This window comes from Pleurodeles waltl, chromosome 11 (assembly GCF_031143425.1).
Source record: "Pleurodeles waltl isolate 20211129_DDA chromosome 11, aPleWal1.hap1.20221129, whole genome shotgun sequence".
Classification (NCBI taxonomy): Eukaryota; Metazoa; Chordata; class Amphibia; order Caudata; family Salamandridae; genus Pleurodeles; species Pleurodeles waltl.
The window spans coordinates 478,182,930-478,210,139 of NC_090450.1; the positions used below are offsets into that span (position 1 = coordinate 478,182,930).

Consider the following 27,210-nt stretch of genomic DNA (forward strand, 5'->3'; position numbering starts at 1 on the left):
GAAATACAGTTATAAGTAAACATACAGGTTGTTGGCTATTAACTGACTGAGACAGGGAATATAAGTGCAATTACATGGGGGGGGGTAGTATTTGTAGAGTCGGAGAAGGGTTTTGATCCCCTCGAACTAAACACTTATTTGTGCCCCAGTTATCATCTATGTACGCTATATAATGTATGATTTTGTTTTTCCTTTTATTCACATGTATTCAGAGTATAACAATGTTCTATTTAAGGCTGATAATGTATCAGCAAGTTCATGCATCCTTCATTTTGTGGAAAGAAACAGAGTGATCTTAGACAAATGCTCAAAATAACTGACACGTTTTTGTTCACATCTTACACCCACAGTTACGAGGCTCATTTTTCTACAATAATGTTAAGAAATGGAGGGCAAGGTCCAAGCGTGAGGTTCTCGTGCCGAGTAAAGCGATAGTATTTACAAAAAGACCGTCCATGCCAAAGATTCTGTGCCAAGGCTCACCCTGCGCACATTGGTGCATGCTGGTGCTAGCTCTCTGGTACACAGTGACATTACATAAATGAAAATTGGCCTTTCCTTTCTGATCAGGCTGCATATAGAAAAAAACAATGAATTTTAAACAGATATGTGTGTTGTGAGTCATTTATTTAAGAACACTCCTTATTTGGGCCGGATTTTGGCACTAATGCAAACATTAGCTAGCGGTACAAATGAAGGAATTCCGACATACGTTTTATCCAAATGTTGCCAAATGTATTTCTTTGTACATGTGTTGCCTTCATTTTACTAATCACCATGTTCATAAATATGACACATATTGAAATGAACATTACTCACGTTGTAATGAATAAGATTGCCCTTCAAACGAATGTGATCTGAGATGAAACGAGATAAAAACGAATTAAAATTAATAAGTAATGACTTAAAATAAATACGACACATGCTGCTATGAATATAAGCAAAGACATCACATAACACACTACACCATGACCAACCAGCACCCCAGAACTCTTATACTTGAAAAAAAAAAAAACATTTGTTCAGGTACTTCATGTACATATCACAAGCTTGGCAATGCCCATAAGAATTGTGCTGCCTACTCTTAAAAAATGAAAAGAAAACTCTTAATTTGTCTTTTTTAAACACATACTGTTTTCCTTTCAGGAAAATAGGCTGCATTTAAAAAAACAAAGATTGCTTTATTTAAAAGCAATCACAGATATGGTGGTCTGCTGAGCCCAGCAGGCCACTATCTCTATGATTTTAGTGTTTCCTAATGGGTCGCAAATTGTGACCAACCTCATAAATATTAATGAAGTAAGTCGCTTTGCGACTCATTAGGAAAAGAAAAATAAAACCCCATGAGTTTCATACGTTAGAATAGTGATTACCTAAGTACGATTCACAGGAAATCGCAATTAGATAATCACAATTCAATAAAATGATACATCTGGCCTTTGGAGTCTTTTAAATGCATTCCAAACCCTCAAACACTGATCTCTAGATTCCTGATGAATATTGGCAAACTACATGGACTTCTGTCCAGAATGAATTTGTTTAGCTTGTCCCAAATTACCTTCTGCTTCTGAAAGACATTTTATAAGTAATGTAACATTGCCTTAGGCTACAGTTTTCCACCCATAAAAAGAGCCATACCATGAGCAGTTCAGAAAAGAGACGTGTACTTGTTTCAAGACTTTGCGCTATCTAAAGCACATACATTTAACTTGGAAATTCTGTGTTAGTGCATGAGCTGCACACCCAACAGTTAGAAAATGTGGGAAGGCAACCACTGGTCTCTGCTCCAGGTTTGGATCTGTCATTCATGCTCTCTTTTTTCTGTTGTTCATTATGTTGTATGTCGGATTATGCTTATATATCCCATGGTGGTCAACAGGACTCAGTTTTGAGGTCCAGAACTTATATTTAGCCATTAGCAATTGACTCAGACCAAAGGAAAAGCAGAACACCAAAAAATGTAGAGGAAGATAGGCAAGCAGTGACAAACAGAGAAAACAGGGGTGAAAATGAATCTACAAGACTAGGATAAAGATGCAGGAAGTGGGGAGTGGCTTGGAGGCCAAGCAAGATGGTGGCTCCTCTGTGAGGTCCTGCAAACCCTCACTATTCCTGTTGCAGTTTCATCTTCATGGGCAAACAAGCTCATAAACCCATTGAAGCCAAGTAGGGAGCGTTGTAAACCCACAAACAGTGGCAAACCGTGGAGGTGGGAAAGGATTATGATGGATTCATGAAAGCCTTACACCACTGAAGGAAATGTTAACAGATTTGTAGTTCCTGTGTTACCAAAAAGGTTTGATCTTTCTACTCTATTCAAATAATGCAGCTAAGGTAATTTTTTTTTTTTAATCTAATTTAGTTTACTAGTTAATAAAAACCATAAACAAACAGAAAGGAACATATAACAAACAGCTTGCCAAGTCCATCAGTAAACACATTTAAACACATACCAACTTATCCTATAAAATACATATACAATACTCTATTCAAATAATGCAGCAAAGTTAAGATTTGGCTTCTGTGGCAAACCGACCAGCACATAAAAGGAGCACATAAAAGGAAAACAACCCACCTCCAACAATATGCCCTCTAGCTAGGGTCGTCGCTGGAAAATGTTTATTCAAAACTACGTACAGTAATACATACATTTCTGCTTTCTTTTTATTCCATTTTTCTAAATATGTATACAGTTTTCACCAGATAGTTCAAGCAAGCCTTTATTGACTGCCAAACCCACCTCACAAAAAAAAATATACTTTCACACTCAGACTGAACGTTCATATTAGTCAAACCGCAGATACCAAACTCAAATTCAAACCACAATAAATAAAAGCATCTAAGATATCAGTACTGTATAGCATCCAAAACTAACCACCACTGGGTTTAGTATTGTCTAATAAGGATTTTTTGTACAGTCTGGATTTTGTCCAGTTATTGTTAGATCCCAATACTGTAGCACAGCAATAAAGAGAAAGTCTCCAGCAAAAATACTTGAAACATTTAAAACTGAAGAACTAGCAAAGTATGGAGAAATCCTCACTACCCCCCACATTTCTGACAGGAAAATGAAATTAACATTGAAGTTTTGTAAGTACATTGATTGTCCAAATAGTTCCTTTATACGTGGACTTTTTTTTAAGTGTATTTTAGGCTATAGACAATACTGGCAACTGTGTCTATGATGGCAGAAAGAGTGAGGATGAAATGTGTTTCTTGTTTCTTTGCACTCTATAGCTGCACATAAGAAAGAGGTACTTAAAGTCGACGTTGAATTATTTTTATGTCCATTTTTGAAAGGATGCATTAGAGGTTTTTAAAGAATATAGTGCCTGATTTAGATCTTGGCGGTTGCACCGCCAAGCTGTGTCGGCGGCAGACCCAAGAGGACCGTCAAGTCAACGGTGTTCCGCCTGCTGTATTTCAATGTTACAAACTTGCAGAGGGTGTACTAGTAGTAGTTTGCTGATGGAGAGAGAACTTTGTGGGACCCAATGGACAGAGGAAAGTGGCAGTGGCTATGCAATAGAGGTCACCCACGCACACACTGTACCTTTGCCTCATGTGTCCCCCTGACACAACACACCACATACACACCCAAATCCATTGCCATTTCACCACAACAGAACATGTGCCACAAACACACATTGATGGACATCCACGACACAACATAGACACATCATTGACATTGCTCCCACACACCCACAACAACCAACACAACTAGCCACTCATCTATACAAACACATAAGCACAACTTCACACCTCATGACAACTGCCACACAACACCACTCCCCTGAATGTTGCACGCAGCAACACCAGACACAGCCCAACATACACAACAACATCACAGCCATATGCAAGTGGCACACATACTGACACAACCACAGCACTCACTACAGCTCTCCCCTCACCCAGCAAATTGCATTGCAAACACACATGCACGTACTGACCCACACACAATTTGAAGCACGACATGACAGGTACAGGTCTTCTTGCAATGTGCACACATAGACAGAGTTGACAAGTGTGATTGTGCAGTAATTGTGGTGCCAGCATTCATTTGCCAATGAATACTGACGCCATAATGACAGTTTTATTTGTGCTTGATATGTGTTGTGTAGCAGTGTGTCCCCACCCATGTCAGTCCCACTTTTGCCCCCAGCATATGCATGACACAGTAGTTTAAAAAAGTTTACGGTGACATGTATATGTCTGCAGTGGTCCTGTGCTCACATGCAGTGACCCCCCCAACGTACAGAGCCAATGCGGGTTCCCTACCTTTGTGTCCAGCGATGGGGTTGGGTCGTGTTTTCTCCGTGGGTCAGTGACAATAGTGACAACAGGTGTTGTCTAGTCGTGTCAAGTCGAAGACGGAGGTGGAAAGGGGAAAATACTTGTGTTTTCACCCCGTACATCCTCAGTCTGCCAACTCAGAAGTTGAGGTTGGACCGCCACTTTTTTCTGGCGGTAAGGCACACCCAAATCTGCACGGCAGGAAGGGTGGGTGGGGTCCCACCAGCATCCACTTTTTCCCTCTCCCACCATTGACGCAGGTGGTGTTTCTTGGCCGAGACGGTCGTTCTAATGCGGGCTTTCATCTATGGGATTGCCAACATCTAAATATGGCTGTCGGACCATCAAGGTGGTGGACGGATTTTCACTTGAAAATTAGTCGGTGGGACTGTTACCGCCAACATCTAAATCAGGCCCATAATATCCCTAAAATCTTGTCCCTAATTATCTGCAGAGGGCTTGGATGCGTAGAATAGGCCATATAGAATATGTCCCATGAATAGGTATTGGAAGGAGTTTTTAATCTTTAGATTATTTTTTACTATATGTATGTGTTTATTTCTTCTATGTGCATACATTAGATGTGGTACTCGTGTGCAATTATTTTTATGACTTTGATGAGATATTTTAAGCATATTTTTAGAGATGACTTTGTATTGTGTTAATTTATGCTGATTTTATGGAAATTATCCGAACTGTTTGAATGCACTTAATTTACTTTTGCAATTAATCTATATGGAATGCCATTTTTAGCATGGATCTGGTTTTTCTGGACCTCCGGTCCTTCGACCCCTAATTTGAATGCTGTGATTAAAGGCTTTGAATGTGTGTGCACACAGTGTGGGTGTATTTCTAGTGAGAGTCAGACTGGCCTGGCCGGCAGTGTGGCAATACCTGGCAGGTTGGTCTGACAGGCCAATGTGGGCTGTGTTTTTGGCTGTTTCTGGGCCCGTTTATTGATCTGGCAGGCTATTTCTAGGGTCAAGCCTGCGAGTGCATGTGCTTTAGCATGCCTCTTGTGTGCAAGATGCTGCTGTGTATAGTAAAGGACTTGGAGCCCGCCTGCTGCTCATCATTTGTTGGTTTGCAGGGCACTCTTCTTTACAGCTTCGTAATTCGTCAAGGCACACCTGCATCACTTCTTTTTCTCTGTGTGGAGCAGGGATCAAGCACTAATAACTGCAACTTAATTAGTGCCTGTCCGCTGCTCCCAACGTGATCGAGGTACTATTTGTTGTTTTTAACTTTGAGTGCCTGGCAAACACCAGGCTTGGGAATGGCAAAAACCTGCCCAACAGGCACAAAAATGCAAAGTTTTATTTTTTAAAGCTAACTTTATTTTATTTTGCCAAGTCGTCTTTTACCATTTCTTCTCATGTTTCTTTTGTTTTTGCTCGTGGGCGCTGTTGTCAAAAGTTGACAATTAACGTGTAATTTGTGATGCCACAGATATCAAATTTTGTTCTGGGTTCATTCCAATCAATAGAATGCACAGTTAGGCATGAAAAAATGGCAAATTAAACTTTCTCAGCCCTCTCTTGAAATGCTTGGCCATTATTTGAAAATGCCAAATATTACGGTGTTCACAGTTATTGGAAATGAAAACTAAAAAAGCCAGTAGAGTTCAGATGTGAAAATAGGTATTCTTCTCATGGTATCTCTCTTAGAATGTAGGACTTGTCACACCGAACCATAGTCCTGTTTACATCATATATCGCTCAGATCTGCCATTATTATAAACCCACATAGTAGTGTTTATTTCGATGTTTGAAAGATTAGTGCTGAATTAAAATGTAATTCAAACTCATACACAGCGAGTTGAGCACATCTGTTTACAGCAGACAAATCGATGTCTTGCAACAGCTACATTGTCATCACATTTAACACACTGGGTGTTCTTTGAAAATAAAAAAAACATGATGCCGTGTCCCAAACATTTTGTGGAGCTCTGGGTCACCTAATTATGGCTAAGCAACGAATCTCTGGCAGTAAAACTTCTCTCAGTTTGAACAGGGAAAGGTAGTGGGAGCAGCACAGAGCAGAAGTTGGGCTTGCTCTCTGCTGAAACAGTAATTTACAGTGCTGGAACGGACATGGCCAACCACAGTCTATCGGCACCAACAGAGCCCTGATTCAACAGAAGACTGGAAGGGGAGTGAGCCGCAACCAGTGCTTAATTTGTGTTATTGTTTCCGGTGCTGAGCCCCGCACTTATTTTTGAGGGCCGGGGCTTGCTTTTCTGCCTCAAGCATTTGCCGTGAGCAAAAGACACATATGGGAAAGACGGAGGAAGGCAAAAACGAAAGAAAACAGAAAGCTGCAAGAGTGAGCTGAAGGGGCAGGGAGTGGCAGTATTTGGATTAAAGAGGCCCGAGATGGCTTCAGGATTACGCTGCTTTAGTACTCCGTGTTCACACATTTAATTGCAGCAGTCGTGTGTTTAAGAGGAGGGCTTTGGGCACTAGCACCTTTTTACTTACAAATTAAGCATTGGCAGCAACACATGAGAATATCAGTCAACTCCAAAAATGTAGCAGAGTAGCATTGCCCTCACTTTTTCAGTATTACAAATGTATAATTGGTGCTCCCGCTGCATTTCTAACAACACTCCTTTCTACTTTCAAAAGAAGATGCCATGAAAACAAGCACTGGCTGTCACCTTTTTAGGTCGATTTTGCAAGCGATTTGACCTCTTGTAAGTGTTGTGGGCTTTTAACCACGCTGACCTCACACCCATCACTTTCACTCATTCGTTGGCTTGCCTTTCAAAAATTCTTTATCATCATTAGTAAATGCTTTACATTTGTCCCTCCTTGATGTGGTTTTGTTGCTGCCTTGCAGACTGCACCTGTTACGTTAATAATTGCATGATTGCTGATACGTTTGACTGCGAGTGAACGCTTTCATTTTGTGTCTCTCCTTCGCGCTCATGCTCATGGCGGCCATGGCAGCCATGGCGCTTTGAATCAGCCCGCTTATGTCACCTGTTTTACTTTTCATTTTCAATTTATGTGGCAAGAAAAGTTCAGTTAGGAATTTACAACACTAATGCCTCTAACTCAAGCAAATGCAAGACCCATTCCATTGCAAATGCTTGTTTTGCTGTTAATTTCTCTGATATTGCTACAAATGCATGCATTTTTCCGTAACTTGCAAAACACTTACACAGGGTGTCTTTAGATGTTCAAAACTGCCCTAATTTGGAAATGTGAGGGAGGTTTAAAACTGCCCTAATTTGGAAATGTGAACTATTTGTTTAGCAATCTACTTTGCTTATTGGTGCTACTTTTATTTTGATGCCTGGGTGGATTTTCTGTCCTAGCCCGACCCTTTTTCCTGTTGCCAGTTTCAGTCACTTTAGGTGCATATTGTTCTTTGCTAAACCATTTGTGTGACTTATTATATTATTGTCTTTATAAAAATATTTTTTCTCTGGTTCTATGTTTATGTTCCTGAGCATGTCACCAACCAGGTGTAGGAATATGTCAGTGTCGTATCGTAAGCCCCTCCAGCCCGCTGTGTGAGGGAGGGCAGATCTCCTGGGGGCCCCATCGGCAAAAGAGATAGGTGGTATGCCGAGAAGGGGGCTTCTCCATTTACTCTGCAGGGGGGGATCTAATATTTCATTATGCCACTGGAATAAGCTCTCTATTAAAAATAGAAACTAATCAGCAGAACTTCAAGGGAGCTTGTAAAAAAAAAGGTGAAACGTGGCAAAGTCTTCGATGGACTTGCTATTTTCAAACATGCACGCCTCAAAGACTTTAGTCCATAGAAAACAACAATGGCATGTCAAAAAACAAAAATTCGAAGTTATTCCTAAGTGCAAAATATGTGTGGTATTTCCTGAAAGAAGAATGCCTATGCCTTCTAAAGCATATGTAGAATTTTATCTGATTGTGGTAGTATGTTCAAATCAACAGTGAAAAGATTTCAGTCATGCAAAACAGTAGAATGCTTGTGGATCTCTGAATATACATGGTTTGCCTTTCTCAGTATTATGGACAATAATATGTATGCTCCCTAAGTATGCATGCGTGGCACGAAAGATCACACATGTCAATGTAGGAAAGTAGCCTCTTTCTAGTATGGTTACACCCACTGTTGGCCCTTCTGTCAGTGTGTTTGACTGTGTCTACTGGGATCCTACTAAACAGGATCCCAGTAGTTATGCTCTCTCCCTTAAATTATGGTTATTGCATACTAATAATCCAGTATTTCACCCACAATTGGCAAACTGGTGCCCTGTTATAAGGTCCTAGTATATGGTACCGATGTACCCAGGTCATTGGGGTTCCAGGGGATCCCTATGGGCTGCAGCAATTCTTTCGCCACCTATAGGGGGCCCATGCAAAGGCTTCTATAGGACTGCCATTGCAGCCTGTGTGAGAAGGTACATGCACCCTTTCACTGCCATTTACACTGCACCAGGTCACTTATAAGTCACCCCTATTTATTGCAGGCCTTCCAGCCCTGAAGGCAGGGTGCAGAGTACCTGTGTGTGAGGGAACCCCTGCACTAGCAGAGGTGCCCCTATGACCTCAAGGATCATTTTCCTGGACTTTGTGAGTGCGGGGACGCCATTTTACGAGTGTACTGGACATAGGTCACAACCTATGTCCAGCTACATAATGGTAAGTCCAAACATAGGCATGTTTGGTATCAAATATGTTGGAATCATACCCCAAGGCTTTTGCAAGCATTGGTTGTATGATTCCATGCACTCTGGGGGCTCCTGAGAGGCTCCCCAGTACTGCCATTACAGCCTTCTGAGGTTTTCCAGGTAGCCCCATCTTCTGCCACCTCTCAGACAGCTTTCTGCTCTCCTGCTGCTTGAGGAGCTCAAGACCAGGAGGACAGAACAAAGGATTTCCTTTGAGAGAGGGGTATTACACCCTCCCCCTTTGGAAATAGGTGTTACAGGCTTGGGAGTGATAGCCTCACCAAGCCTCTGGAAATGCTTTGAAGGGCACAGATGATGCCCTCCTTGCATAATCCAGTCTACACCAGTTAATAGACCCCCAGTCCCTGCTCTGGCATGCAACTGGACAAGGGAAAGGGGAGTGACCACTCCCCTGTCCATCACCACCCCAGGGGTGGTGCTCAGAACTCCTCCAGAGGGTCCCTGGGTTTTGCCATCTTGGATTCCAAGTTGGCATGGCACTCTGGGAGCATCTAAGTGGCCAGTGCCAGCAGGTGATGTCAGAGCACCCTCCTGATAGGTGGTCACCCATCTAGGTGACCAGTCCCTCTTTCAGGGCTATTTAGGGTCTCTCCTTTGGGTGGTTCCACAGATTCGTATTGTAAGACTCCAGCAGGAATCCTCTGCACCCTCCACTTGGACTTCTGACTGAAGAAACTGCATCTGGACTCTTCAGGAACCTACAAGCTGCAAAAAAGAAGCAAGACACCTTCTGCAACATTGTTTCTCCGGCTCCGTCCAACAACTGCAACATTTCGCCGGTTGTGCATCCTCTGAGGACAGCCTGTCTTTAGCTGCATCAGAAGGAAGAAGGAATCTCCCTTGGGGTGAAGGAGTCACTCCCCTGCTTCTGCAGACACCAACTGCGACGAAGTATGGCTGCGTGGATCCCCTGTCCTGCTGAGCTGCGTGGATCCTGCATCATTGGCGGTGGACTGAAGTGGTCCCGACAGTCCTCTCTTCCAACTGTCTAACTTGGGTGAAGGTAAGCCCTTGCCTGCCCACGCAGGACAGTAGCCCCATGCACTGCGTCATTTGCAGCTGCCAAGGCTTGTTGCAATAATTAGTAATAACCATGAGTAAACACACTTTTTAATGTTAATGAAACATATCCACCCTTATCAATAATCACTGGCAACATTATTATGTCAATAAAACATTTGAAAATAAAACCTTCATCTATGTAAATATTTATACTTTCAAGCCATATAAAATACAATCATAAAAACAGCCCTACAGCACCTCACTTTCTGATCACTTAAAACACAATCATAGACTCGGCCCCTAGAAAGCTTTGAACAACATGTACCATTTTTAAACACCTCCAGGCCACCCAAAATGCATCCATACAATTAGCCCCTAGACAATGCTACACTCCAACCTGTAGATTAAAAGATCTAGCCTTGTGAGTGCTTTATGAAAACACAAGGAAATCCTAGAGGATCATGAATTTATTGACCCCGCAATGATAGGGCCATTACAGAGCTGCATGGAAACTGAATGGCACAAATTAGAAAGTTATGTTTTTTCCCACTCTTTCATTTTCCTTACGCTGCTAAAAAAGTTTTGCTTGCTTAGAAATACATTTGTATTATTAAAGTCAACGCTAACCACTGTGTTATGTTCTGAATCAACAAAGAGAGGGACTGGGAGGTTGCTGGTCCAGTGTACGGTCTCCCTAATAACTAGACATACAAAAAAAGGTGTACACTGTTCCAAGGAAGAAGAAAACTAGGGGGACATAAATGTTCAGGAGCAAAAGCCCTCACACATCCAAGAGGATGCCATGCTTCATCATCGGGTAGCTCTTCGTCAGACCGGCGCTGCAATGTCTGACGGGCTCCCCGTTAGGGGGCTCTTTGCCGGAGATCTTTATAGGTGGCTGCCGTAGTAGAGGACACTACAAGACCTAGTATCACGGTCAGGCACTATTCCTGGCAGGAGAGTGACTAATAAAATTAGTTCCCAGTCCTAATGAGGCAAATAAATTTAATTAATCGAAGGATAAGACTGGGACCAAGATTAAAAACATAAGGAAAGTGTAAAATGAGAAATAATGCTCAACCACTTTCTACCTGGTGTTGGAGCTGGGAAAATGATCGCAGGTCTCCTAGGACATGGTCAACATGTTTCACGTACAGTGGTCTAACAAGATCCTATGACGCTTCTTCAGGACCAATAAATAACAAAACTTCTCCTGTCTATATTACAGAAATATTGCGAGATTTAAATTGTCAAACAAATCATGCAGTCACTTACATTGAAGTTCACTGTTTGTCAAAAAATATAACGGTCGCCCTAGAAAAACAAATCATTTAATCAATACATATGGAAAAATTAGAGAGAACACCCGTGACACAACAGTGTGTAGTAACCAGTCATGTGGAATAACAAGACAGTATGCTTACCATCCCTTGTTATATGGGGGGCCCCTTGGGAAGTAGCATGCTGAAAGCGGTCACTACTAATAGAGTATTACAGCAAACACAATGAATATAGCACAATCAATAAAATCCGACACAGTCAAGTTTACTACTAGAAGTCAAGCAATCGAGGTGATTGTCAAATAAATATTGATCTGTGTACCTCAATTATTCAAACAAAGACTCATCACTAGCATATGTAATATAGTTGAAAAAAGAGGGGGAATGCAAATTACCAAGCAGGAGTGCCCATACAGTAGCTTGGTATATACTGTGTCTATGTATTATTATCAGCGGAGTGATTTGCAAAATGAAGATCACCCGGGCAAAGTCCGGTAATCCATGTGACACTATGGAATTTACAAAGCGGGCATCTGTAAGTCTGTGCTATCTGACTTGACAGAGCTCGTTGTCCGCCCCTAAGAACAAAAAATAAAAAATAATAGAGGGATAAAACAAGGCCACTTACTTAGTATGTGCCGGCAGTTCACAGACTAACACTAAAGTCACTAACAGATGGTTGACTTGCGTGTCTACATTCACCCCTCTATCAAATCAGATCAAAAAATTGATCAATAAGAGGTGGCCTATTCTTAACAGTGGGGTTAATACCATCCCTAGGCCCCTGTTTGCATTCAAACGATCTAAAAACATAAAAGATCTGATAGTCCACACCCGTCCGAAAGACACACCGCGGACACAGACACAAACCACACTTTGGAATCTTCCACCTGTAGTTGGACACTATCCCTGTGGACTTGTAATGTCTGCCAACTGACTAGCCACAACAAAACTCTAGAGTTGGAACCTATAGGTCAATGGCGCCTGACTAAACACACGAATTGCAACACTAAGAATTGCATTTATATGATCACTTGTCCTTGTGGGCTGCGCTATGTAGGCATGACCAGTTAAAATACAAATTAATGAGCATAGGAGCAACATTAGGTGTGGACGCATCACTACAAAATTATGTGCACACTTTTTGGATGCCCCTCATAGTCCTGATGATCTAAGTTGGGTCGTACTTGATGCCCCAAGAATCACGACTGACTCTCCACACTCCTTTTTCAGACTGGAACAACAGTGGGTTTTCAAGCTACACACTGATACGGACGGGTTGAACGATGCCATTCCCTGGACAACATTGTCCCCCTAAAAAACACATGTTAAGGACTCATTCGAGTTACTTGACCCCCACGAGTTGGTGTATATTGAATGGCACAACGACCTGGGTATACTACGTTTTGCCATCACCATCATCATGCCAAATTTGGCTTCAGTTATACAATGCCCTCTAATTACTGACCTTACCTACTCTTTTAAGAGGACATACAACCTGGCATTTAGTGCCTCTTACATATTTTGACTGACTCTGTTTGACCGCTGTTGTAGGGGGCCTCCCATATGTATCATTTGGTTGACCCAATTGTGGCTCACAACATTACTATGTCCACTTTGGCAGTTACTTGTGGCTCTCCTCTCTAAGCCATTCTACGGAGACCAACATCTGCCAACTAATAGTATCCACCATACTGTTCACGTTATTATAAGCCACTCCAAGATGGCTGCCTGAACTTTTTGTCCCTCCTCTATTTTTACTACTCTTTCCACAAAGCAGCTGGAGATGAGCCTTTTTCTCAGTCTTTACCACTCGCTACTATTAGCTATTCAAAGATGGCTGCCGGAACACTTTTTTCGTCCCTCTTTCATTTTGATGACTCATTCCAAGAAGCCTCTGGAGATGAGTCCTTTTTCAGTTTTTATCACTCGCTCCCATCGAGTCAAACAGTGGACAATACGGGACAGCACACCAGGGTAGGTTTTCCTGTGAACTGCCGGCACATACTAAGTAAGTGACCTTGTTTTATCCCTCTATTATTTTTTATTTTTTGTTCTTAGGGGCGGACAACGAGCTCTGTCAAGTCAGATAGCACAGACTTACAGATGCCCGCTTTGTAAATTCCATAGTGTCAGATGGATTACCGGACTTTGCCCGGGCGATCTTCATTTTGCAAATCACTCCGCTGATAATAATACATAGACACAGTATATACCAAGCTACTGTATGGGCACTCCTGCTTGGTAATTTGCATTCCCCCTCTTTTTTCAACTATATTACATATGCTAGTGATGAGACTTTGTTTGAATAATTGAGGTACACAGATCAATATTTATTTGACAATCACCTCGATTGCTTGACTTCTAATAGTGAACTTGACTGTGTCGTATTTTATTGATTGTGCTATATTGATTGTGTTTGCTTTATTACTCTATTAGTAGTGACCACTTTCGACATGCTACTTCCCAAGGGGCCCCCCATATAACAAGGGATGGTAAGCATACTGTCTTGTTATTCCACACAACTGGTTACTACACACTGTTGTGTCACGGGTGTTCTCTCTAATTTTTCCGTGTGTATTGATTAAATGATTTGTTTTTCTAGGGCGACCGTTATATTTTTTGACAAACAGTGAACTTCAATGTAAGTGACTGCATGATTTGTTTGATGATTTAAATCTCACAAACTTTCTGTAATATAGACAGGAGAAGTTCTGTTATTTATTGGTCCTAAAGAAGCGTCATAGGATCTTGTTAGACCACTGTACGCGAAACATGTTGACCATGTCCTAGGAGACCTGCGATAATTTTCCCAGCTCCAACACCAGGTAGAAAGTGGTTGAGCATTATTTCTCATTTTACACTTTCCTTATGTTTTTAATCTTGGTCCCAGTCTTATCCTTCGATTAATTACATTTATTTGCCTCATTAGGACTGGGATCTAATTTTATTAGTCACTCTCCTGCCAGGAATAGTGCCTGACCATGATACTAGGTCCTGTAGTGTCCTGTACTACGGCAGCCACCTATAAAGATCTCCGGCAAAGAGCCCCCTAACGGGGAGCTGTCAGACATTGCAGCGCCGGTCTGACGAGGAGCTACCCGATGATGAAGCATGACATCCTCTTGGATGTGTGAGGGCTCTTGCTCCTGAACATTTATGTCCCCCTAGTTTTCTTCTTCCTTGGAACAGTGTACACCTTTTTTTGTATGTTATGTTCTGAATCCTCAGTTTGTGCTTCTCCAGACCAAGCACGCTTAGAAAATGCCCACCAGTGTGGTTGACAACTGAATCCTATACCTTGTAGTCTCTGTAAAGTGCTTTGACACCCTACACTGGTATGAGAGGTGGTATAAAACAATTAATTACATGTGTCAGAGACGTTATGGAGAGGAGAGAGGCCCTTATGGTTTTACTTCCTTTCCCCACCACATATTTATGTGAAAATGTTTCTCAGATCTTATGTACCTAAAAAATAAAAACAGAAATTGCTTGGCAAATGTAGAATCTGACCTGAGGATTCAACTTTCCTAAATAAAGCCAAACATTGAAAATGTAGTTGCCAAGTTGCAGCACCAACCTTCACATTAACATTTTTCGACTTTTGCATATTTTTTTCAGAATAAAATAATCATATCTTTAGTAGTTCGAGTGTTTGGTGTGTACTTGCTTGTGTATATTTTGTGGATTAAATTACCGTTTGAAATTTAAATTGTATAAAGTGCTTGGGGGTTCCCAGCTTCCAGTAATGACTCAGTGGGGGTCCTCAGGAGTCAAAAGGTTGGGAACCACTGGTTTAGGTTACTTTATCTTGCAAAATTTGCTTACAATACCTATGCACTTCAAGAACATCCTTTTATTGCATTTCCCCATATGCTAACTATCACCATTTCCACTTTCAACATACCTTCAGTCTCTCAGTTATTGAATCCGATTATGAGCATCAGGAAAACAGTACAACTAAGGCCCATATATATATTTTTTTAGCGACACATTTGTGTCGTTTTTTTACACAAAAACGGGGCAAACGTACAAAATATAATTGTATTTTGTAAGCTTGCGCCGCTTTTTTTTTTTTACACAAAAACGGGGCAAACTTACAAAATATAATTGTATTTTGTAAGCTTGCGCCGCTTTTGCGTCACAAAATGATGCAAATACGGTGCTAAAAAAGTATAAATATGGGCCTAAATGTATTAAAGGCCAAGGCAGTTTACAAACACTATGCTGATTTACACTAACAACCCCTTTCTTTAACTCATTCTCAAGATAAAGTGTGACTCTCCAATAGACTCCTTTCAATTCTGGATCCCCTCGCTAACTTCACACCCTCATTTGTAGTTCCCTTTGGGATCATAGGAGTCATTGGAAAAATAGCTGTTAGCTAGTGCTGCCACTCAAATGCAAAATACTCCCTTTTGTAAGCATTTCCTAGATTAAACCTGCTACTTCAGAGACAGTGGATCCTACAGCTGCTACCTTGGAAGATGGAAGCCCACAGTATGAAGCAATATCTGTAGACTCCAGGATATGTCATGGCCAGTTGCAATATCTGGTGGACTGAAGGGTTATCATGTTTCCAAAAGCTTCTCGATAACCAGTTTCATTTATAGATACAACCCGTTTGCCAGTCACTCCCACAAACCTAACAGTTCTGCTGAGTATCCCAAGGGGAATTTGTGGGGGATTCTTCAGTCTTCAAGGGGTGGGAGATACTGTCAAGATTTCAGTCCAAAAGTGAAGAGAAAAAGGATCATCGGGCATATGCTCAATCAGAAACAGAATGAACCCTTCATAAACATTCACCTCACTGCTGTGGCAACCCCGTATCAATTTTAAGATCCCCCAGTTTAGGCAGGGAAGTGATTGAAAACTCTGGAAGGCTGGGAAATGGCAATTGCTGAAGACTACATCACTAACCTCTGCACGGTTGAGAACTTTGTAGGTCAGGAGCCACTTAGGTCATTATGGCATACTTAGCGCACTGCAAGTAGACCCCCTGGCTGGGCAATGATTTGTATTTGTATTAGTGCTCCATTACTGCTTACTTTGTTGACTAAACCCTACACCCTCCAACCTTTTCTGTTTTTTTAACTCTTCGTACCTCTTAGGCTAGTCCTTTCCTAGATCCCCTCTAGTTTGTCCTTCTTGCTTGTGGGTCTGTTGTCTGTTACCATCAATCGACTGCTGTTCATTGGTCTCCTGCTTTTAAGCATCCTGTGGATCAGCAATGATATCTTGGATGGTGTCTGGTCTCTTTACAATTCCTTCCATCATGAATTTGGGTGAGCTTTTTGAAATTATTACTGGTAAGGCCTCACTGTATTCGATATATATTTGTACTCCTATCCAGCTTTCCATTAACATTTTAGCATGTCTAATAACAATCCTGCGATCACTCCATATCCCATCTGAGAACAAGTCAGCAAGCGAATCTACAAAAAGACAGTCTATCCTAGGTTTCTCAAACACTGCCTTACAACTGCAAGTGTTCCTGTGTCTTCTATCTCCCTTTCCTGTTCTCCCATTCTATGTATTAGGAATTATTCAACTTGTCAATATCTCCACAGTAGCTCGGGGACAGTTGAGAATCTATGTATTTGGCCAAAGTTTGACAATGGTGTTTACCTTTGAATCCTTCATCCAAACTTGATGCTGGTGTCCAGTTTAATCTTCTGCAGTCATTAACCTGACTTCAGACTGTTAAGCACTGCATCAAAGAGAAGTAACGCCTGAAATTCCTAACTGGTCAGAAGGTCCAAGCAATGGTTTCTGCTCCATACAGCACAGTTTATGAAAATCTTTCACATAGGACTGGATAGCATAGTTGTTAGATAGGCCAGGTTCGTCCCAAAAAGCTCAGACAGAGGGCAATGTCTTCCTTTGTCTCTGTAGGCTCAATAGCAGAGGAATCCTTGGAAAACATAACAATTTGCACAGCTAGCTTAACATAATGTAATGCATAGATATAAAAATTAAACTCAAGCTCAGGATGTTGAATGAGTAGAGTGGGATATAAGCATTTGGTCCATTCACTTCGGATTAATTTTCTTACTTTACATTGAATGCTGGGTTTGTTCCTGTGTAAGCATAGATGTATCTCTCAAGCATACAATTTGCCTTTGGATGTTCCCCAGTAGACTGAACTTTCACTTGGGTTCTGGGGTGGCCATACCCTCCACCATCTCCTTCTCTTCTTTATCATTCTCATGGAAGCTACATGATTTAGGGTGGTCTATCCGAAGATGGAGTAAGTGGGATAAAAATCATTCTGCAACTTCTATATTTACACTTCTGAGGTGCCAAAATCACACTTATCACTCATTGAAGATACAGGGAGTGCAGAATTATTAGGCAAATGAGTATTTTGACCACATCATCCTCTTTATGCATGTTGTCTTACTCCAAGCTGTATAGGCTTGAAAGCCTACTACCAATTAAGCATATTAGGTGATGTGCATCTCTGTAATGAGAAGGGGTGTGGTCTAATGACATCAACACCCTATATCAGGTGTGCATAATTATTAGGCAACTTCCTTTCCTTTGGCAAAATGGGTCAAAAGAAGGACTTGACAGGCTCAGAAAAGTCAAAAATAGTGAGATATCTTGCAGAGGGATGCAGCACTCTTAAAATTGCAAAGCTTCTGAAGCGTGATCATCGAACAATCAATCGTTTCATTCAAAATAGTCAACAGGGTCGCAAGAAGCGTGTGGAAAAACCAAGGCGCAAAATAACTGCCCATGAACTGAGAAAAGTCAAGCGTGCAGCTGCCACGATGCCACTTGCCACCAGTTTGGCCATATTTCAGAGCTGCAACATCACTGGAGTGCCCAAAAGCACAAGGTGTGCAATACTCAGAGACATGGCCAAGGTAAGAAAGGCTGAAAGACGACCACCACTGAACAAGACACACAAGCTGAAACGTCAAGACTGGGCCAAGAAATATCTCAAGACTGATTTTTCTAAGGTTTTATGGACTGATGAAATGAGAGTGAGTCTTGATGGGCCAGATGGATGGGCCCGTGGCTGGATTGGTAAAGGGCAGAGAGCTCCAGTCCGACTCAGACGCCAGCAAGGTGAAGGTGGAGTACTGGTTTGGGCTGGTATCATCAAAGATGAGCTTGTGGGGCCTTTTCGGGTTGAGGATGGAGTCAAGCTCAACTCCCAGTCCTACTGCCAGTTCCTGGAAGACACCTTCTTCAAGCAGTGGTACAGGAAGAAGTCTGCATCCTTCAAGAAAAACATGATTTTCATGCAGGACAATGCTCCATCACACGCGTCCAAGTACTCCACAGCGTGGCTGGCAAGAAAGGGTATAAAAGAAGGAAATCTAATGACATGGCCTCCTTGTTCACCTGATCTGAACCCCATTGAGAACCTGTGGTCCATCATCAAATGTGAGATTTACAAGGAGGGAAAACAGTACACCTCTCTGAACAGTGTCTGGGAGGCTGTGGTTGCTGCTGCACGCAATGTTGATGGTGAACAGATCAAAACACTGACAGAATCCATGGATGGCAGGCTTTTGAGTGTCCTTGCAAAGAAAGGTGGCTATATTGGTCACTGATTTGTTTTTGTTTTGTTTTTGAATGTCAGAAATGTATATTTGTGAATGTTGAGATGTTATATTGGTTTCACTGGTAATGATAAATAATTGAAACGGGTATATATTTTTTTTTGTTAAGTTGCCTAATAATTATGCACAGTGATAGCCACCTGCACACACAGATATCCCCCTAACATAGCTAAAACTAAAAACAAACTAAAAACTACTTCCAAAAATATTCAGTTTTGATATTAATGAGTTTTTTGGGTTCATTGAGAACATGGTTGTTGTTCAATAATAAAATTAATCCTCAAAAATACAACTTGCCTAATAATTCTGCACTCCCTGTAAATAAACTGGATCACTCCTGTCAAGTCTTAGAGGAATTCCTTTTTCAAGATTGTATTTGTTTGTTTGCTTATTTCATACCTAATAAAATTGTTAAGACAGACATTTGCCTGAACGCAGCATAAAAGCAATTGTCTGATTTTAATACGCCATTATTCAGTCCAGCCCAGGTTTGCAGCTCCTTGATTATTAAGAGCTGTCAGGTTGCAAATAAATTCCACAGGGGTGAAAGACCCATCATCATCATCTGTATCTTTGCCACATATTCCCTCCAACCTCCAGGGCAGTCTTTAGTTTAGGATAATGTTGGAAATCTGCCCTTTCTGTGTGGTCACCCTTGCTGGTCCCTATTTAGTACATTGGATCTGCAGGGACACACTGGCCACTATCTATTTTGTTCCTTCCCTCAAACATGTCTACCTCCTCCCTAGCCACATGAGAAAAGGTTGTTGAAAACAGGATGAGTGACACAGAAAAATACTACAGTTATGCAGGACAGTGTTCCCCTCACATATGACTTTTGTTTAGACCTTGGGTGACCACGGAGTGACTTTTGTTTAGAATTTTCAGCTAAGAGCATGCATAGCAGAGTCTGTAAATGTGGAATTGCAGTGAAATGCCTCCTCAAAGCACTTAGTACAACCACAACCGCACCCTGACCTCTACGAGCTGCAGCCTGCCACTGGCCATAGATCTTTTAAGTATCTCAAGTCTATGTCTGAGCAGCTCATTCAGTCTGAGGTTTCTGCTTGTGATCTGGGAATTGTAGGCCTATTCATCCTACTATATAAACAGTACTATCAAGTTCCAGAATACAACAAAAACCTTAGAGTGTGAGATAGTCACGGATAGATCTAGGAATACTGAGAGCTCCGTGGACAACAGGGACCAGCAGTATGAACAGTCCAACTTAAGTTAACTACCAAGCACAAGTGGTAGCCATGTGTGGTGGCTTAGTGGACAAATGCATGCACTATAGGGATCTGTGTTTGATGTCAGTGCAACAGCTTAGAGTCCTGGGAGATTCATTCAGCCTTTCATCTTTCCATGGTCAATAAAATAAGTAATAATAAACATGTAATCTGCACAAAAATAATACTTGGGCATTACAGCTACACTTGCTATGTTACAATTATACTAAATCAAGCACTGTTACCACATTTCCAAGGTCACCACCGGAACTTCTATCCCTCCTTCGGTCTCGGGCGACCTGCTCGAAGTGCACTCTCTGCTTTTATTCCAACTTCCTAGTCCAATTCAGCCTTTCTTTCCAACCTACTTTCAACTTTATCCTGCCTCCCTCCACTTTTTGACACTGTTTGTGGTGGTTTTAGTACTCTGCTCACTTTACCACTGCTAACCTGTGCTAAGGTGCATATGCTCTCTCCCTTAAAACATAGTGACATTGGCTCATACCCAGTTGGCTTATTTAATTTACTTATAAGTCCCTAGGAAAGTGCACTACATGTGCTCAGGGCCAGTAGATTAAATGCTACTAGTGGGCCTGCAGCACCGATTGTGCCACCCACATAAGTAGCCCCTTAACCATGTCTCAGGCCTGCCATGGCAAGGCCTTTATGTGCAGTTTCACTGCCAATTCGACTTAGCATTGAAACATACTTGCCAAGCCTTAAGCTCCCCTTTTTCTACATATAAGTCACCCCTAAGGTAGGCCCTAGGTAACCCATAGGGTAGGGTGCTATGTAGAGAAAAGGCAAGACGCATACCTGTGTAGTTTTTATGTCCTAGTAGTGTAAAACTCCTAAATTCCTTTTTCACTGCTGTGGGGCCTGCTCCTTTCATAGGCTAACATTAGGGCTACCCTCATATACTGTTTGAGTGGTAGATTCTGATCTGAAAGGAGTAACAGGGTCATATTTGTTATGGCCAGAATGGCGATACAAAATCCTGCTGACTGGTGAAGTTGGATTTAATATTACTATTTTAAAAATGCCACTTTTAGAAAGTGAGCATTTCTCTGCACTTGAATCCTTCTGTGCCTTACAATCTGCATCTGGTTGGGTTAGTTGACAGCTCCTTTGTGCATTTCACTCAGACGGCCCCAAACACAGGATGCTCAGTCACACCTGCACACATCTGCAAGCTGAATGGGTCTTCCTGGGCTGGGAGGGTGGAGGGCCTGACACTTACATGTCAAAGGACAGTGGCATGCCCTCACACAATTGACTGCCAAGCCCCCTACTGGGACCCTGGAAGACAGAATGGAACTGAAAGGGGACCTTGTGCACTTCTAAGCCACTCTTTGAAGTCTACCCCACATCAAAAGCACATTTGGATATTTAAACTGGGTCTCTGACTCTATTAACTCAGACACTTCTTGACAAGGTACCTACTGGGAACGATACCCTGAACCAGAACCTGCAACCTGCTAAGAGCAGCTGCCTGGCTGCCTAAAGGACTCACCTGACTGCGTTGCTGTAAAGGACTGCTGCCTTGCTGTTGCCCTGCTGCCTTGCTGCCCTCAGGCTCTGATGAGAAGTGCTCTCCAAGGGCTTCGATTGAGCTTGCCTTCTGTTTCCTGAAGTCTCAGGGCCAAAAAGACTTCATCTCTGCAAATAACTCCTTGTGCGGCAAAAATTGACCCATAGCCGGACAGAATCGATGCACACCCTGCCCTGCATTGAGAAAATCACTGCATCGTCGAACCGTAATGACGCAGCCCAGCTCCCCAAATGCATATCGCAGCACCAGTGTTGGGACTGGAACTTCGACGCACGGCCCACCGGATCGACGCATCACCAAGCTGGAACAACACAGCCCGACTTCCTGTGAGAAGAATCGACGCAACGCCTGCTGTGCAGCAGAAATTTCCCCGCATCGCCCACTAAATCGACGCAGCTCCTATGACTTCGTATTGCATGCCCAGGATTTCTCTGCATCGTCCCCTGGGTGTCCAAACGCCCCGCAACCTGAAGAGGGTGCAAGCCTTTCCGCTGGAAATTGGTGCAACACCCTTGCTGCGTGGAAAAGCATCAATGCATCGTCTGTGTGCGCCCGGAGAAAACGACACACACCTCCCTGTTTTCCATGCATCTCCTCCTCTGCGGTCTCGTGCGAATAATTTAGACTCAAACCAGGTACTTTGCGCTGGCAAGAGACCATTGTTGTTTTTGGGAACTATAAGACGCTATCATTACAAAAGTGATATTTCAACTTGTATTTATCAAATCTTGATCGTTTTGACCTTAATATACTCAGATAAATATTCTATATTTTTCTAAACTGTGTGGTGTATTTTTGTGGGGTTTGCACTGTGTTATTGCATGATTTATTGAACAAATACTTTACACATTTCCTTCAAAGTTAACCCTGACTGCTCTTTGACAAGCTTCCAGAGGGTGGGCACAGGATAATTTGGATTGTATGTGACTTACCCTAATTAGAGAGAGGGTCCTTGCTTGGACGGGGGGTAACCTGACTGCCAACCAAAGACTCAATTTCTAACAGCTTCTTTTAGGGAGTCAAAGGCTTTCTGACAGGTGTCTGTCCAAATCACCAACCTAGGTTGCTTTTTGGAAGTTAGTTCTGGTAAGGGGGCCGCTATGGTGCCATAACCCTGAGCAAACCTACCCAGTGAAGGCCCAGAAAGACTCTCACTTCTGTTTGGGTTCTAGGTGTTTGCCAGGCCGTGATTGTCTCAATCTTGGCCTGGAGGGGGTGTACCTTGCCATCACCTGCTAGGTGACCCAGGTACACCATTGAATCCTGCCCAATCTGGCACTTACTGGCTTTGATTGTCAGGCCTGCCTGTTGCGGTGCCTGGTGCACCTCTTGGAGGTGGAGCAGGTGTTCTTCCCAGCTGGAACTGTAGACAGCAGTGTCATCTAGGTAGGCTGTGCAGAACGCATCCTTGTCAGCCAGGACCCCGTCAACCAACTGTTGGAAGGTAGCAGGGGCATTTTTCAAACCAAAGGGCATCATCCTGAATTGGTAATGTCCCTCAGGTGTTGAAAAAGTGGAACTCTCTTTGCCCCCCCTCAGTCAAGGCAATCTGCCAGTTCTCTGATGTGAGATCAAAAGTACTGAGGAATTTGGTAGTGCCTAGCCTGTCTATGAGCTCGTCAGCTCAGGGAATGGGGTGAGCGTCAGTTTTAGTGACAGAATTGAGACCCCAGTAGTCCACGCAGAACCTAAGTTCTGGCTTGGCATTGGGTGAAGCAGCCTTGGGTACCAGCACTATAGGCCTGGACCAGGGACTGCTGGACTTCCCAATTACCCCCAGAACAGCATCTTGGTAAACTTCATCCATGATGCTGGCCTTCACCCTGTCTGACAACCTGTACATTTTATTCTTTACAGGGGGACTTTCTCATGTGTCATTATCATGAGCCCTCAAGTGTGTGAGCCCCGGGGTGAGGGAAAACAGGGAGGAGTACTGCTCCAGTAGCAGTTGGCAGTCTCCTTACAAGGTCCAAGGTCAGCGCGCCAGAGAGATTGATACACTCCACTGACCCATCACGTTTTTGGCAGAGAGGCGGTCGGGGAGAGGTTCACTTTCCACCTCCACACCCTCACCTGTTACCAGAAGCATGTTGACTTCAGTCCTCTCAAAATGAGGCTTCAGTCTATTCACGTGGAGCACCCTTAGGGAGTGCTTAGGGGACTGGAGGTCAACTAAGTACGTGGCCTCCTCTTTATGCTCCTTAATCTCAAGTGGGCCAGTCCAGCAGTCCTGGAGAGCTCTAGGCTCTACTGGCTCTATTTCCCAAACTTTGTCTCCAGGCTAAACCTCCAACAAGGTGGTCTTCTGGTCGTACCAGCTTTTCATAACCTCTTGACTGGCCTTGACATTGCTCTTGGCCTTCTTCCAGAAGCGGTGCATCTGGTTGCAGAGGGCCAACATGTAGCTGACCACATCCTGAGGGGCATTCTTGGGAGCTTTCTCCCACCCCTCTATTACAATGCTTAGGGGCCCCCTGACAGGGTACCCATACAGAAGTTCAAAGTGACTGAACCCTATCCTCTTCTGAGGTACCTATCTATAAGCAAAGAGGAGGCATGGCAAGAGGATTTCCCACTTACGCCTCATGGCCTCAGGGAGGCCTGTGATCATGTCTTTCAAGGTGTTGTTGAATCTTTCCACAAGACCATTGGATTGAGGATGATAGAGTGTGGTGAACTTGTAGGTCACCCCACATGCATCCCACATGCACTTCATGCATGCAGACATGAAGTTAGTGCCTCTGTCAGACACAATCTCCTTTGGGAATCCCACACTGGCAAAGATCCCCATCAGAGTTCTGGTCACCACAGGTGCAGTCACCATCCTCAGAGGGATTGCCTCTGGGTAGCGGGTGGCATAGTCCACCAAAACCAGGATAAACCAGTTGCCTAGGGCAGTTTTGGAGTCCAAAGGACCAATAATGTTGATGCCCACCCTTTCAAAGGGGGTGCCAACAACAGGGCTTGGGATCAGGGGGGCCTTTAGTCTTTTCCCTGTCTTCCCACTGGCCTGGCAGGTAGGACAGGACCTACAGAATGCATCTGAGGCCATCTGCATTCAGGGCCAGTAAAAGTGGGTGACAAGCCTGGCAAAGGTCTTATCTTGCCCTAAATGGCCTGTCAAGGGAATGTCGGGAGCCAGGCCCAGTAGGAAGGCCCAGTAACACTGGGGGACCACCAGCACACATGCTGCCCTGCCTTCAGTGCCTTAGGCTCACTGTAAAGGAGATCATTCTCCCAATAGATAAGGTGATCACCTGAGGCTTCATCTGCTGCTTGGGCTGAGGCCTGTTGCCTCAATCCCTGAAGATGGGGACACTCTTTCTGCACCTTGCAGAATTCTTCCCTGGTTGGCCCACCCTCAACTTGCCACCCAGCAAGCTCAGGTAGGTCACCCAGGGCAGCAGTGTCCTCCCCGGTTGGCTTAGGGGCCTCCTCCTCAGGGACCCATTCAACTACTGCAGGAACTTCTGGGACTGATTTTCCGTAGCCCTTACCCCTATCCTTGGTAGCTGTCTGGACCATTCTCCCAGGCTCCAGACATCCTTGACTCCCCTCCCGGACAGCCATGGACCTTGTGGTCATGCAGACCCACTCAGGTAATCCCAACCTTTCCAAGTGAGACCTTAGCTCTACCTCTTGCCAGCTAGTGTGCTCAAGGTCATTGCCTAACAGACAATCTACAGGCATCGTAGGACTCACAGCTACTTTTAGAGTACCAGAGCCCTCCCCTCTACTCAAAGGGAACCAGATCTACCGGTAGGTGGGTCTCACGATTGTCAGGGACTATGACTTGGTGTAATGTGATCGGTAGGACCTGCCCTTCTGACACCAGCTGACCCCTGATAGTAGTCATGCTGGCTCCTGTGTCACAGAGGGCCTCCACCCGTTGCCCATTAATGGTGACCCACTGCCTATTCTTGGAAGTATTAGCAAGCATGTGGGCTTTTGGTACCATTTCCACATCCGCCAGGGACACTAGGGTTACCTCTGTCTATTCTCCAAAACTAACTGGGATTATCTCCTCCCCGAGCACTACACTAGCACTAACCCAGGTGTCTGCCCTCCAGTAGAGGCTGTGCCCTCTTTTGACATTTAGGGTCGCCCTTAGAGTGACCATACTAAGTGTACTCAATGCATTGGGGTTCAAACCTCCCTGTATTACTGTTAAAGAACCCTTTCATTTTATACTCAGACTGGGTCTGGTAACCATCATTCCCTTGAGAATTATTTTGGGGGCCTTTTTGAGAACTCCTTATTTTTAAGTTTTTCTCCCCCCTCTTTCTTTTAGTGAGGATCCTGACCACTTTTGTGGATGTCCCCCCCAGATACCTTTTTGGACACTCCGGTGCTAGCCCAGAGGCCCGCCTCCCAAAAAAGCTTCCTGGGATCAGTCAGCTTATTGTCAATTAGGTGCTGGCGCAATTCTGTAAAGCAAATACTGAGCATATGCTCTCTTAGGATCAAATTGTATCAACCCATGTAATCATTTACTTTACTGCCCCGCACCCAACCATTCAGAGCCTTACTAGAGAAGTCAAAAAAATATACCCAGGTTTGGTTGGGGGGCTTGGTACTGTCCTTGAACCTTTGGCGATACCTTTCAGGGCGCAGTCCTAATTTGGCAGTCAAAATGGCTTTCATAGGGGCATACTTGTTCAGATCCCCAACCTCTAGTGTAAGACGTATGTCCCTCCCAAGTATTGGCGCATGTTTCCACAAGACCACCCCCATTGCTCTTCAGGAACCCCATGAGCCCTTAGTGCATATTCATATGCAGTAAACCACTTATCAATGTCATCTTCCTACCACATAACTTGGCACCACATCCTTGGGTATACAAACCTTTTTGTCTCTAGAAGGTCCAGGATGCATAGGTGGCTACCAACACTGCTGGACTCGGACTCCCTAGACTTGAGCCCCAGCTCTTTCAGACAAAGTTCGTGGAGCAAGATCAGTTTCTTCTCTGCCAATGCTTTCTCACCCTCAGCTCTCCTCTCCTCTGACTCTGTTTTTAACCTTGCCAACTGTGATTACAATTCTCTTTCCTTCCCTCCTTTCCTCTGCGTTTGAGCCATGATGGGAGACACTACTTCCAGGTCTCACAGGAGGATTATAATCAGGGGTGTCACCCCCCATTACTGCTGGTGAGTCATCTGGAGAGCCATCCTCTTGCTTTTTGGTACTCCTCCGTCCTGGAGGCTCCATGGGTAGGTACCCCCATCCCTTTGCAGAAACCCTCCAGCTGGTTAACAGTATATGTCTCCAACTTGGCTAGGTCAAACTCTCCAGCTCCACTTGCGGACCCAGAGACATGTTGTATAGGATTTAGATTAAAAAATGTCAAGCAGGGGAATTACAGCAAAAAGAAACAAATCAAAAAAAGATCTTTGACTGTGGGTGGGTAGTGTTCACGTAGCTATTGTATGGCATTGCACAAACACAAGTCCTATCCTCACCGCTGAATTCCAATGTAAAAAAATGGGTCTCTAATTGGCAAAGGTATACACCCTTGTCCAAGTAGGGACCACAATCCTAGACAGGGTAAGTAACACACAATCGAAATTATCCTGTGCCTACCCTCTGGTAGCGT

General features: G+C 43.5%; 1 protein-coding gene across 4 annotated transcripts in view; it reads right to left on the reverse strand.

The window, feature by feature from the left end:
* The window catches only part of LOC138265798 (phospholipid scramblase 1-like), a 194,405-nt gene that overhangs the window by 159,895 nt on the left and 7,300 nt on the right, over positions 1–27,210 (reverse strand). For 2 of the 4 annotated variants that reach the window (XM_069213850.1, XM_069213853.1), the window contains exons 2-3: positions 11,255–11,293; positions 820–857 (exon numbers count right to left, since the gene is read on the reverse strand). The gene's annotated coding sequence lies outside the window, so the exon portion shown is untranslated. The remainder of the gene's footprint in view (positions 1–819; positions 858–11,254; positions 11,294–27,210) is intronic. The other 2 variants (XM_069213852.1, XM_069213849.1) reach the window with 1 other exon arrangement.